Raw genomic sequence first — 9,062 nt, forward strand, 5'->3', positions numbered from 1 at the left:
CCCGCCCGCCCGCCGGCTCGCACACACCGCGCCGCCGCCGCCGCCGCCGCCGAAGTGGTAGTAGAGCTCCACGGCGGATCTCGGGGCTCTTCTGCTCGCTTTTTTTCTCTCCAGAAATTAAAGCAGAGGAGCATCTGAAAGTGGAAAGGTCCCCCTTCTGGTAGGATGGATGTAAAAGGAGGCAGCAATTTATTCTTGAGGGGCAAAAAGGGGATTGCATTGCTTGGCTTTGCATTGTCGGACTTTAAAAATAAAGTGTGGCTGTTCTTGTGGTCCACACTCGGGAAATCTTTACAGACCTGCCAAGTCTCTCTTACTTGGAATCTTTTAAAAGGCAAGTTGTTTGGACTTCTTTTTCTTTTTCTTTTTCTCTTCGTTTAGAGAAAGTCAGGGACGCTGAAGAATGTCATAATGCGATTCAAAGGAGACAGCTTTCATTTCACTCCTTTAAATAACATTCTTAAATTGACATAGACCTCTGGCTGGAAAATAAAGCTTTCTCTTGGTTAAAAAAAAAAAAAAAAAAACAGCAAGAGGTAAGAAAATATGCACTTAAGAATATGGGAACAAGATAATAGTTTCTAAAGCATATTGGAATGTTTGCGGATTGGTGGGATTCATGTTTGTTTTCAGATAGGTTTCCTTTCTAACTTTTCACCTGCTCCCATCCCAAAACAAGAAACCACCACGTGTTTTCTTCTTCTACCTCCTATCCTAGGAAGAAGGATATTTTAATTTTTTTTTTTTTTTTTTCTTTGCTGTTTATTGATTGGACACGCTTGTCAAGTCAATAAATGCCAGACAGGATTACCAAAATAGAGCTGAGTTTCACAAGTCTTTGTGGAAATCAAGAGATACAGAATAGAATTAATTAATTACATAAATGGGCAGAATTTAGTACAAGTGGTATTGTTCTTAACCAAATTTAAAAAAAAATTCTCCATTCTGTAAAATTAAGATATAAAGACCACCTAAAGTCATCAAAGCTTTGAGGAAGTTATATTTTTATTTCCAATCTAACCTCTAAGCTGCTTTGACCCTAAAGTAGATACAGTAAATGCTTTTTCCCAATATCTTCGTTATAATGAAATGAGTTTTCAGTCCCTCTATAGGAATTTCTAAAATGAAATCACAGTTGCAGTCAAATGAATATAATTTTAGCATGGCTGTGAAATAATAAAGCATACAACTTTAGTTGCAGAATCTACATTCCAGCATTCGGGAGTCTAGATTTTACACATAACTTTATAACCATTCCATTTCACAGAAATCCTTCAGAAAACAAAAATGTTTAAGACTCCAAGTTTTTACAGTGCTTTCTTTTCATGTGGTAGCCATATGTGTGCAGGGTGCTGTGAGGATGCCAGGTATGTGTGGTCCCAAGTTATGTGTGATGCTATCCAAATATTAATGCATCTACACCCCTTTTTACTGAAATGTGAAAAACTGTTAACATGTTATGAAAGCATAGCCAAATTAATTTGTTAAAGTCTTCTATCTCAGTTTATATCTTTTATTCTTCTTCAATATAGTACTTTGTCTATTTTCGTCCATGATTGTTCTTTCTCTTCCCAGTGTTAATATTTCTCCAGCCTTCCTCTGTAAGAGATGAGTCAAACCCTTACCTCAGAGAATGTAGATTTGTTTCAAGAGTGTAAGATTCCAGTTTGGGATAGGGGAGAGTTAAAGTGCCAACCCTCCAAAAGACAAAAATAACTTTTTACTAATCTCACAAATTAACCCACAGAGGGAAAAGGTTTTTGCAAGATTCCTTTAAATATTTCAAGTTTAAGATCAAATGGCTGGGGGGAAAGAAAACCACTAATTATTTCTCTAAACATAAACTCTAAAATCTATTCATGAGCCCAAGCCACCATCTCAAGACTCTGAGGGAAAAAAAAAACATTAACTTTGCAAATACTTGGGTACCATTGTTGATGATAGAGTAATAACACATAACATGTAGAAAGATTATTATCAAAGACAGGACAGGTATTTTCTTAGGACTCATTAAGGTGTCTGGAAGCCCAACACAAACATGACCATCCCACCTTTTGGAGGGCCAAGTATTACTGGACCTGGTAGACAAAACCTACTGATCCAGCATTCCTTACCATTATATTCCACGGGAGTTAATCAATTACATGGAAATGGTGAGCGCTTGGCTTTCATTAAGCAGTGCCTAGTAGACTCAAAACTACTTTCTTTATAAATAAATAGACATCAAAAATATACAAACTATCCAATGCATATGATAAAGGCAACACAGATGCCAAAGAAAGAAAATGGTGTTTTCATCTTTCATTTGCCAACACAAGAGAACATAACTAACAACTGAGAATATGTAAGTATGCTTAATTAGAAAACATTTTCTTGCTTAATAAAATTTATTTGGGGGATAGCTAACCACTATATGCTCGGTTACTTATGTCCCAACTTTTAGCTATATTGTTCCATTCTTAAGTCAAAACTAGAAATTAAGCTACAATCAAAATGTCATTCATGCAACAATTTATTGAACACCACCATCCATCAAATTATGGTATCCACCAAGTAGTCTATGTAAAATTTCATAAATAAATAGAAAAGATAAATATATAAAGCTTATGATTTTTAAGCGTTGTGTACAGATAACTTGAATAATACTATAGTGTTTAAAACAAGAGAGAACCTCCATTATTCAGTCCCTTCATTAGGAACTTAAGCATCTATATAATTAAACTTCCCATGTCTTATTAATGCCTGATTTATTTAGTTTCCACCTTTTTTTTTACACTGACCCCATAGCATCCACTTTTAAGTTATTTTGCATTTTTTAAGAAAATCTTCTATCAGTGAAACAAATAAATTACCTGGGACTGAAAAACCTCATTTGAAAAAGATTAACATTTTTTTTTCAATTGCAAATTCCAACAATAAAGATATTGCTAAAGGAGGGATTAATGTTAAAGGAATTCTGTGTCTATGAAAACTGACCTCAAAGGAATTAATTACATAAATCATATTAGGTACCAGTTCAAGTAAATCTTCACTTTAAACTGTCAATTGCAAAACATAAATCTCTTGGTAAGTTTTAAGTCATGGTGTCAAAGTTGCAGTCTGGAGTCTAAACCAATTACAAAGAAAATAGTCTTTATGATTTTTTAAAAATACATTTAACATATGTTTTACTTTCTTTTACTTATCTATACTATGTTACGACTTTATATAACATTTCAGATTGTTCTAAAGACTGGTTCCAGATTTTTTAAAAGGTATTACAAGTTTACTTCAAATCTAAGTGTACTATCTACCTGAGTAATATGGCCTCTTACTTCCCAGACGCTTTCTAAGGAGGATCATTTACAAAGACCTTTAAAATCATGTGAAGGGGCAAAGTTCCATCAAAACCCGTCTTGAGTCTTGTGTGTGTGTATGTGTGTGTGTGTGTGCGCGTGTGTGTGCAAACTATAAATGTGTTTTTATACATAAAATATATGTGTGTTACGTACACACACGTATACTAGCATCCTAACATATTCACGTCAGAACAATGTAAAAGAGGCTTTTAAATTAACATTCGTTGACAGATGTTTATCGACATTTGTGCAAAATGTCAGTGATGCATATGGGAAGGCAATGTTTTTAGCACACAGAAACTATTATTGGTTCCCAGTTTCCTTTACTTGTCCACTGTGTCATCCTCCATAAATTACTGAATAGCCATCCCCTACTCCCATAACCATCCCCCACCACTTTTCTTAATCTACAAAATGGGTAGTAATATTTGACTGCAAAATCGTTTAAGGACTTCACATGGGAAAGTCTGTACTAAATACATAACTATAGCAAGTGTATGTTGCCATTATGAATAATAAATTCTGTTTTCAGTGTGCTTCTTTTTTTTCACTAAGTCTTATTAACTTGACATTTTTTCCCTTCATAAAACTGAGTCATTAAGTCCCTTTCTAAAATTCCGGATATATGTGCATACCACTTTTCTATTTTGTGGTGAAATATATCAAGGAAGAAATGTTTTAAAACAGTATACATCATTTATGCTGTACTTAAATGACTCCTATAACTTGTATTTATGTTATGATTATATGTAATTCAGTGAAATTTTTAAATTTTAATTACATCATGTATATTTAAGGCTCATAGTTTGTCAGTCATCTTTTCTTTCTGAGGCCTTCATAAGCACCCCAAAGGTCCTTGTTGATCACTGAGACAATAAAAAAGAGGGGAAATCCTTTCTTTACTGTAGAAGTTATAAAGAGAAAACAGAGGTCTTATACTAGAATGACATTTGCAAGTAACAAAAGGTACTTTTGAAGGTATTTTTAAAAGGCGAGGCATCATATCAAGGAAATAGATTATAACATATTAGAAAAACCAGGTAGTATTCATTTGAAAAGTCTAAAGAATGTAAGGATATTTGTAAGTTGTTAACTAACAGAAAATGAGCATGTACCATTAAAAAAGACCATAAAGGAAAAAAAAAACAATTGATAAAAACCTAATTCATCTTTTGAAGTGCTACTAATATTAGGTGTTTGTAGAACTTATTGGCATGAACTAAAAATAATCACTGTAATTAGAACTATAAAATTTGTAGATAATGAAATAAAGAGGGAATAATCACATTTCCTAAAATGGCAAATTATGTTTCTCCCATTTGAAAAATCTATGGTAAGCAAAATTTTTCATGTTATGTCTACATAATGATGCCTATGGATAAATATTTTTAAAGTTTTAGATATTACACATGAATGAATTTTATACACTTAAAGTAGATCATGTCATTTGTTTTATACCTCAAATTTTTATATTTAAGTTCTTGTACAAATGAGGACAAATAGGTTCTTTGATTGTCATAGTTTAACATAAGTATTAAAATACCAGAATATATGGTTAGCCCTGCAGCATGTAAAAACCAAAATATTGGTCATTAATATCTGGACATAAGTAAAAGAAAACCAATAATGACTCCATTTAAGAAAATGGCAACTCCATTTAAGAAAAAGGACAAAATGTAAATATAAAAGTTAGAAGCTATCCACAGCAAAGGAAAAATGTAACCATTCCTGATCCCCAGTTATTTAGAAGTTAATTTTTAAAATTATGTAGATACATTTTTGCTGTGCTATACTGGCAGTAGAATAAATATTTCTCTTCATTAAAAGAAATAATGATCTCTATCATGGCTTTCTAACATCTTATTTTCAAGGAACTCAAACACTATAATTTGATCTCACCTGATCAAAAAAATTTTGAGAATTTTTTTTTCTTTAGCCTTCTATGAAAATACAGCAAAAGTTCTTATAAAGCTGGGGTTTCAGAAAAGGGGAGATGTTCATGTTATAGACTTCTTATGCTACAGTGAGCTGGATATTTTATACACTAGAAGCATGGTATAAAAATAACAGGATTTTTAGGAATAAGGATTTTATATATGTCTGGGAATTGTTCAGAGTTCAATAGAATAAACAATTTGCTATCCTGAGGCCTAAAAATGGATGATCTTTATTATATGGATTAACACTTTTCAGAAAATTACAACACCGTAAATTCACTTATCTGTGAAGTTGGACTGAACAGCAACTAATCTGTCTTTGATGATTTAGAAGGTACTTCACAAATTTTTGGTACCTTTGAATTAATATTTATGAACCTTCGTTACCACTATAATTAAGACATGCAGAGATATCAATTAATAGAGAATCCTAATGAGAGAATGTCAGATCCGACTAAGTTTTATCTGTGTACAGACATCCCATTCTTGTCTGCCCCCTGTGCCAATACTACTGTTTGTGATTTTGAGAGCTTCATGCTTCTAAATATAAAATCACCAAATTTCAAAGTAAGTAAATTTTTTGAACGTAAGCTTTTCTGACCTCTCTCTTTTCCTATTTCTGTTGCTAAGACCATGTAAGGTTAGCAGTGTTCATAGTCATAACTCCTTATTTGGTAATTTCCAAAGAAATTTCTCAAGTTGGTCAAAATATAGATGGAGAGATAAGTGGATACCAATACAAAACAGAAAGTGATCATTCTTAGTCTCACCTTTGACACCATGTGGACACATGCCACTGATGGGATTTGACCCTCAACACTGGGACTCTTGTAGGCTCAATACAAAATAGGTGGGAGTCGATATTCTTTTAAAGGGAAAATTCTAATCACATAATTCCGATCAGAGGTTTTCATCTTTCTGTGTATAGTCCTTTGGCCTTCATCCATGACTTGTCCCCTCTTTTTATTTTTTCATTGCTAATCTTTTATTTATTTATTTTAATTTTAATTCCAGTGTGGTTAACAGTGTTATATTAGTTTCAGGTGTTCACGATAATCATTCGGCAGTTCTATACATGACTCAGTGCTCATGATGACAAGGGCACTCTTAATCCCCATCACCAGTTTCTCCGTCCTCCTAGCCCCCTCCCCTCTGGTCACCATCAGTTTGCTCTTGTAGAGTTAAAAGTCTGTTTCTTGATTTGTCTCTTTTTGCTTCCTTTGTTCATTTGTTCTGTTTCTTAAATTCCACAAATGAGTGACATCGTGGGGTATTTGGTCTTTCTCTGGGCTTGTCCCCTCTTTAAAGAAAGATATCCTATTGCCTTTGGCCACTAGGTTTCTAATCCCACATTTGTTCTTTTTGACTGGTATTATCAGGCCACTGCAAACCCTAGAAACTTCATATATTTGCAAAATATGGCAGTTTCTATTTCATATCATTATTCCCATAACATCCAGACTTTACATTATGTGAATGGTATTCTCTTAGGATATCTATCTGGTATTATCTATTTGGGGTATTCACATCCCTCCTCTTTATGTCCCACGTGATAATTTCTGTGTTGCTGTTTTGTTGTTTTCATATCCTGCCCCTTTCCAAGGGATCACATTTCTCTTCTTCTTAAGGGGCACTGACCCCTCCCACTATCATTCAAAGTGAGGAAGATGAAACCTAAAATGTTTCCCCTAATCTTCACACTCCTTTTCTTTATTTTTTATTAAAATTGTAACATAAAAATGTCACTCTGAAGAAAAGCCTTGGCTTCATCATTCCCAGCTCCCCTTCCCTGGGAAGAGAATACATTGCCTTTTAATCATGTTGGCCTTGCTTTTCCATAAGGCAATAAAAAAACAGTCTCAACAGAGGTTGCCAGTTATAACTTATGTATAAAAAATGGAATTAAAAACGTTTGATGAGGCAGAATCAGTTCCATAGGGACCCCGCCCTCTGTATTTCCCAAGTTTTTATTTTCTCCTTGTCTTCCTCCAGCCTCTCTTCTTAATTTTGTCTTGCATGATTCTTTCTCCCAAACATACCCTTAGGATTTCAAAGGGGACTCCTTCCCTAATTTCCCTCCACTTCCTTTTTTTCTCCATTCTTACCAGCATGCTTCTGCATTTATTTTTTATTGATTCTGTACTCTGTCTACAAATATTCATTATCATTGGAAGTTACAGTCTACCTTCTGATGCATCAACCGCATATGAACAGAGTTCTGTGAGATAGTTTTCTTTTTCTTATTGACTAGATATATGGACTGGCTTTCAAGTCACTGCATAGTTTTCCAAATGGATTTATATTGCTGGTACAGACATATGCCCGCATCATCAATCTTACCGTTCCTCTTTAGTGATTTTTACCTGCCTTCAAATTGGCTGGTTTCCCCAATCACGTCGCCACCTCACGCACTTGGATGTTAAACCCTGCGTTTTCATGGTTTAACACTAAATCGTGCCTTCTTTTGTGGAATGCTTTCTTCTGGGTATAACCTAGAAATTCTGCCTGTCTCCCTTCAGGTGGCTATAGTAAGTTCCTTTCCCCTTTCTCCTATTTTTTACAGGCTAAGTTTTCTGTCAGCTATTAATGCCTACTACTTGCAATCTGATGGTATAAACTCTGATGCAACTTGTTGACCTAAGAGATTCAAGATGTAACTTGTTGACCTAAGAGGTTCAAATTTCCCATATCCTTCTCTGTTTATTCTTAAGAAATATTTGCAATAACCCATTTTGCATGGATTCCATCAGGCCTTACTTTTTCCTGAATTTCTTGATCCTTTCCCACTTTTTTTTCCTGTGTTCTCCCCTCACCTGGCTCCCCACCAAGGGCCTGAAGTACCCACAGAGATCATGTGTGTTGATCATGGTGTGATGGCAGCTTCCAAGATGGCTCCCAAAGATCCTGCCTTCTTGTATTCATGCTTTCATCTCATTCCAACCTGCACCTAGTGAGCTACTTCAAACAAACAGAATATAGCAAAATGATGGGATGCTCTTTCTGAACTTAGGTAACAGAAGTTCCTCTCTCTCTCTCTATCTCTCTGCTTTTCTTGCTTGCTCCAAGACTTCACCTGACATGCTATGGAGATGCCCTATGCAGAAGCTCACACAACAAGGAAATGAGGGAGGCCTCCAACCAACAGTCAGCGCAAAACTGGTTTCTTCTGTCCAACACCCCACAAGAACCTGAAACCCACTGACAACCACATAAATGAGTTTGGAAATAGCACCTCATCCAGTCAGGCCTTCAAATGAGGTCTCCTCACCCCTCCCCGTAGTCCTGGCTGACACTTTCATTGCAACCTTGTGAGAGTCCCATACCCAGAAGATCCAGCTAATTTGCTCCCAGAATCCATGGCGTCACGTCTCCCTATTTCAGTTACACTCGGTCAACAAAGGTCCCAAAGCAAATGATTCTCCTGACTTACCGTCAGAATGTCAGTAGTAACCTAATGTTATATCACAAAGCCTGTGCCATTCACCTCACTTCATCTCATTACACAGGCATTTTGTTGTCTCACATCATGGCAAGAAGAGGTAGGGTAAGTTCAGTACAATAAGATATTTTGAGAGAGAGACCACATTTACATAACTCCTATCATGGTATATTGTTACAATCATTCTATTTTATTATTAATTGTTGTTAATCTTATACTATGCTTAATTTAGAAGTTAAACTTTATGATAGGCATGGATGTATAGGAAAAAACATAGTATGTATAGGGTTTGGTCCTATCTGAGATTTCAGGCATCCACTGGGAGTCTTAGAATATATCTGCCATGGA

This window comes from Enhydra lutris, unplaced genomic scaffold, assembly GCF_002288905.1.
Source record: "Enhydra lutris kenyoni isolate GAN:26980312 unplaced genomic scaffold, ASM228890v2 scaffoldscaffold8, whole genome shotgun sequence".
NCBI classification, from domain to species: Eukaryota; Metazoa; Chordata; class Mammalia; order Carnivora; family Mustelidae; genus Enhydra; species Enhydra lutris.